This window comes from Cynara cardunculus, assembly GCF_001531365.2.
Source record: "Cynara cardunculus var. scolymus isolate 2C chromosome LG 8, CcrdV1, whole genome shotgun sequence".
NCBI classification, from domain to species: Eukaryota; Viridiplantae; Streptophyta; class Magnoliopsida; order Asterales; family Asteraceae; genus Cynara; species Cynara cardunculus.
The window spans coordinates 19,235,926-19,242,232 of record NC_037535.1 but is presented as its reverse complement, the minus strand read 5'-3'; the positions used below and the strand labels follow the sequence as shown (position 1 = coordinate 19,242,232).

Sequence of the window (6,307 nt, the reverse complement as noted above, 5' to 3'; positions counted from 1 at the left end):
ATTAGAGGTGATCAAGGTCCAGATCTCTTCTTCCCTTCTTACGGTTCTCACCTTAACTCTCCTTGTTACACGATCTTTCGTCTTAAACATACTTCATAGTCTGTATCTAATTAGCAACAGTGGTATTTTGGAAAAGACTTCAAAGTTGAAAGTTACACATATTATTCAAAGTGTGTAAACATGAAACATATGTTTTATACACAATGCAACATAAGCATAGAAACTCAAATTTACAGAATAGATTATACCCACAGAATTGCCATTATTTGTCTTCACACTTCCTATCCTCTTATTATATATACATGTAGCCCTTTACTCTTCTCACCATTTCCAAACTACTAATCAAGACCCCCCCCTGTGGATCTTTGATCTTGCATGGGTAGTTTCATAAATAACAACGGAGTAAATCCAGAACCAGATGAAGAAGGAGAACGGTGCATCGAAATGGTCGAGTCCGAATCCCTTGTGATCAAGAAAAGAAGTGGAGCCTACTTGACATGGGAGAAGCTGGAAGTAGCCGTTTCGAGTTCGAATGGGAGAGGCAAAGATGGGTTTCAATCCATACTTACTGGTGCCACTGGTTACGCTAAACCAGGAGAGATCGTTGCCATCATGGGTCCTTCTGGGTGTGGCAAGTTGAACAAATATATGAAAATATATTTATTCAATGATTTGAACAACATACAAAGAAAAATATAAAGGCAAACCTAACTATTTGTTAATCAAAATGATTAACAATTTTATGAACAAAACTTAACCTAATATGTATCTTCGTAACTTCTAGAAATAGAGAGAGAATACAAATGTATGAGATGTAAACAAAATGAATCTGAATGAAATTGTGATCTGCAGAATATGCCCTTTATATAAGAATCCAGAATTGACAGGAAAGACCCTCCAACTTTATGAATATTACTCCGCTAACCCTGATCTTCTACTCACTGTGAGGCGCAGTCCCTGACTTCATATAAAGCATACTTATCTGATTCCTTTCAACATTACCTATCATTCAAAAGTAAAGATTGTAAGTTCAAAGCATCTTTTAACACAAGTCCACTCTCCTTGATTCTTTGGCTGGTATGTGCGCAATCTTTGTGATATTATACAGCCTTGGGGAAAGTGGTAACACAATGTTGTATACATCAATCGTTTTAGATATTTGTTGTGTGCACCTGCAGGGCAGTTGGCTTCGAACACGCGGAACACTGGACGAGTTCTAATCAACGGTCGTAAAATCAGACTTACTTATGGCACTATGGTACGGGTGCAATACTAGCTAGTGAACCACTTTCGCATTCGTTTACATACAGTACTTGTTCATGAAAGAAAACAAAGCACAAAAAGGTTGCATTTTGTTTATATAGAGGGTGTAATTTCTTGATTTTGGATAGAATTACTCAATTACATGCACGTGATCATGCTTGCACTCTATGGCAGATCCTAAAAACCCTGATGAATGGGTACACATTTAACTAACATAATCTATATATATATATATATATATATATATATATATATATACTATCTTATAAACCAAATTTATCAAAAGTTTTAAAAACAATTTTTAATGCACAAAGTACTATACATTTATGCACAAAGTCTTAAAAGTCTTAAAAATAACTCATAATGCACTAAGTACTACTACTTTATGCATTAAATCTTAAAATCTCATAATCTACGGTTAAAATAACATATAGTACAAGTTACCAATGCACATTAGTATCTTTTTTTTTTCATGTTTCCAATATACTTTTGACATTTTTCACTCATGCCTTCATTCTCTCATACCTCTATGTTTTCTCCTCATCCCCCAAGGTGTGATTCAAACTCATATTCACTACGAGTTATTAAAAGTTCTCTCATTTAATTGCTCTATAACTCTCGGTCTCGTTTTCGATCTCTTGATTCTTTGCTCTTGGTGTATACCGAATACATTTGTGGAGTCGTTTAAATATGTTAGATTTTAAACTGTCATACAATTTTTTCCCATCGATAAACTATAATTGGAACCATAACTCTTGTTTATTCAAATTCTATAAATATGTAAAGACCAAATGTAACTTTTATTATCGTTAAATCTTTTCTAATAAAACCAGTGAAACTTCAAAATCGTTAAAATTCACGGCTCCCGCCACATTGCGCAGATACGGTATAACATTAAATAAAAAACACACTGTCATTAAAAAATTAGTAAGATAACCATAAGATGATATACAATAAAACGTCAAAATTGTGTGCAGAGAATCTTTTTTTATTGACAAACAAACTCAGTTATAACCATGTATGAAATTAGCAAGAAGATGAGAAATATTACACTAAGAATGTTTCCCCCTTTCACACCAAAATTGTCTATACTTTTTTTTATTAACCTAGATATCTAACTCGCTATACGAGCCGACTAATCTCAGGGCAACCACCTGCTTTGCAGATAGCCCGGAGTTACCGCATTTGAACCTCCGTGGCCACAAAGGGATTTTTATTCCTCCTTGGATTTGAACCCGAGACCTCCTGGTACTTTTGACGTTTGGAGCCAAGCTCCTACCAATCAGGCACCACCCTTGTGGTTTATACTTAGACAGAGATCTTGTTCTTCTTCTTTTCATACAAAAGGAGATTTTTCTTTCCTTTTCATACACCTAAACAAAGAGATTCTTTGATATGATCACATTCACATGATTATGCTTACACTTCTTTGTGATTACTTCAGGCATATATGACTCAAGAGCAAGCTTTAACATGGACTCTAACTGTCAAAGAAACAATCCATTACTCAGCTGAACTTCAGCTGCCCAAGTTGATGCCAAAATCAGAGAAGAGGGAGAGAGCTGATAGAACTATAAGGGAGATGGGGCTCCAAGATTCTGTGAATACAAGAATAGGGGGCTGGGGGATTAAAGGACTTAGCGGTGGCCAAAAGCGGCGCGTGAGCATCTGCTTACAACTCTTGACACACCCCAAGCTTCTCTTGCTTGATGAGCCTACGAGTGGTCTTGACAGCGCAGCGTCATACTACGTCATGAACCAGATCGTTAAGCTCACTCAGCAATACAAGATGACGGTTTTAGCAGCCATCCATCAACCTAGCACTCGGGTTTTTGGACTTTTTAACAACCTTTGTCTTCTCTCTTTGGGTAAAACAATATACTTCGGTCCTACTTTCGCAGCAAGTCAGGTAACCCTTATCTTACGATCATGACAAATGTTGTAGTAATTAGATGGTATCCTAAGAACATGAAGGTAACTACTTTGGTTGTATATGATCAGTTTTTTGCAGTAAATGGTTTACCTTGTCCAGATCAAGAAAGTCCTGCAGATCACTACCTGATGACTATCAACACAGATTTTGACGAGGTACGTCGTACATAATTGTTCAATCTTTGCCATAAATAAGTGATAAACTTCGAAGATCTTGCTGGATCATTTTGTCACAAGCAGGGCCGGCCTTAGCAGTAAGCATGCAACTGAGTCAAGTGCCTAAATTTTAATGCAAAAATACAACATATTTTCACTTTAAGAATACAACATATATTGACTTTTTAACTTTTAAATTTTGCTGAACTAGGATGGATATATAGAACTTCAATGAATTCATGCGCATAACGTTAACAACCTTAGTATCTTGTCTACACCGCAATATTCCAAATCATTGTCCACAATGTTTGCGTGCATTAGACCACTAGTGAATATTTGTATAATATGTAGATTATTTAAGTACTTGTATAAGTAGGGATAAATGGTATAACATATCAACTTTTTATTTGTACAACCTTTTGAACAACCGGTGAGTTCATCACGAACTCACTTTCACCCATTAACGTCGACCTCCCTTTACTCCGACGTCGTCCCTTTATCTGTGCCTCATTTCTCTCAACTCCGACCACCACTACACATATATGATTGTAAATGAACGACCTCCCCTTGTCCGGCCAAAGAACGATCACCCGACCTCCCTCTTGTCCAGCCTTCTTCCCGTTTTTTCGATGAACCCCTTTCCCTCCCCCATTTCACTTTCTTTCCTTCTTCTTCACTGATACCTTCCCTTCTCGTCCCTTCATCATTTATCTGATCATCCCTGTGGAACAACTCATTTTTAATTGGGTTTCATCGAGATTTCTTACATTTTCATCCATCCACAACGAGAAAAAAAGCCACCACTAGATTGTTGGATCAAAATTTACACCACACAAATATCACTGTACAAATTAATCTGATCGTCTTGTCTTTATAAGTTACATTTACAAGTATATAGATACCAAAGGATCATATCCTTCATTAATCGACACAACTATTCATATGTTGACGGTTAATTAACTGTCAACTACATTAACCAACTTAACTACCTTTAGGAACTGTTTATGAAACTGACTTGACTAACCTTACTAGCTTATAATTCAACACACCCCCTTAAGCTAGTAAGGATAAGACTCCCAATCTTTCTTTCATCACTTTGAAGTTCCCAAATTGAAAAGCTTTTGTAAAACAATCTCCAATTGATCCTTTGTCCCATAGAATTCTATCTTCACTTCTTCATTTGCAACCAACTCACGAATGAAATGGAACTTGATTCTTATGTGTTTACTTTTCCCATGAAACACAAGATTTTTAGACAATGCAATAGGAGACTTATTATCACAGTAAATAGTAGTAGGACAACTTTGTGTATGTTCCAGTTCTTCCGATATAGACTTTAACCATAAGGCCTGACAATCGGCAGTTGATAGGGACATATATTCTGCTTCAGCAGAAGATAATGCCACTACACTTTGTTTCTTGGATTGCCAAGATACAGCTCCTGAGCCCAAACTGCAGATGTATCTTGTTGTGCTTCTTCCATCATCCAAATTACCCCCAAAATCACTATCACTGAATCCAATTAGACTGGAATCCTTTACCTTAGAATAGATAATGTCATCTAAGGTATCTTTGACATATTTGAGGATCCTTTTCCCTGCTTCTCAGTGACTTGTCTTGTGTGTGTCCATAAATCTGCTAATCATACTCACAGAGAAGGCCATGTCTGGCCCGGTAGCAGTCAAGTACATGAGACTGCCAACTAGGCTTCTGTAGAGACTAGGATCTACATCTGCATCTCTGTTTTCCTTTGATAATCTTAATCCAAACAACATAGGGGTACTTATAGGATTAGATTATCCCATGTTAAACTTGTCCAACAAATTTTGTGCATACCTTTGTTGTAGATATTTTAATTTGTTCATTTTCTTGCTTCACCTCAATCCCTAAGAAGTAGTGTAGCATCCCCATGTCAGTCATATCAAATTCCTTTTTCATTGAATCTTTAAGATCATCTATTATCTTTTGTGAATTCCCTATGATTACTAAATCATCCACATAAATACATACTACAAATATCATACCTGAAAATTTTTGAGTGAACAAAGTATGCTCTTGTGGACATTTCTTGAAGTCTTTTGACAGGAGTTACCCTTCTATTATGTTGTACCAAGCACATGGTGCTTGTTTCAACCGATATAAGGCCTTTTTTAAATGGCAAACCTTGTGTTTTTCTCCCATCTTGATATACCCTTCTGGTTGTTCTATAAAAGCATCTTCTTCTAGACTTCCATTCAAGAAAGTTGACTTAACATTCATCTGGCGCACCTTCCAGTTGTGTTGAGCAGCAATTGCAAGAACCAATCTTGTTGTTTCTAATTTGATCATAGGGGTAAGAGGTTATTGATAATCTATACCATATTTTTTCTTATACCCCTTCACCACTAATCTAGCTTTGTATCTATCAACCTCCCCTTTTTCATTCAATTTGGTTTTGTAGATTCATTTGACTCCAATAGGTTAATAATTATTTGGAAGGTTGACTAATTCCCAAGTTTTGTTTTTCACAATTGTTTCTATCTCCTTATCAATAGCATCCCTCCACTTATTATCTTGACAAGCCTCTTCATAGGATAAAGGATCTACATCAGAAAATAATGCAATATCTACCACATTATCAAAATTTATCCTTCTTGTGTTATTATAGATGCTTCTCAAACTTCTGAAACCTCTCTTTGGTGGACCTTCTAAGGGAGATGCTGAGTTCATTGGTTCTTGATCATCTTGATTATTGATAAGACTTATAGATGAGTTTGTTGTAGATGGAGTCAAGGCATGATCATCTTGACAAATTGTTGCTTCTTTTTCTGGCTCAATATTATTAGTAACATGAGTAGTATCACCCAGTATGTTGTAAAACCGAAACGAAATTGTCTCGATAATTAACCCAAAACCAATGCTCCAAATAAGAACCGTATCGATTATGCGGAAGAACGGAAATTATATATCAAAATTC

The 6,307-nt window shown here is 36.1% G+C and overlaps 1 pseudogene; it reads left to right on the top strand.

Annotated features, from left to right (window-relative positions):
- Nucleotides 1-375: 375 nt before the first annotated feature.
- Nucleotides 376-6,307, top strand: part of LOC112516404 — an 18,875-nt pseudogene continuing 12,943 nt past the window's right edge.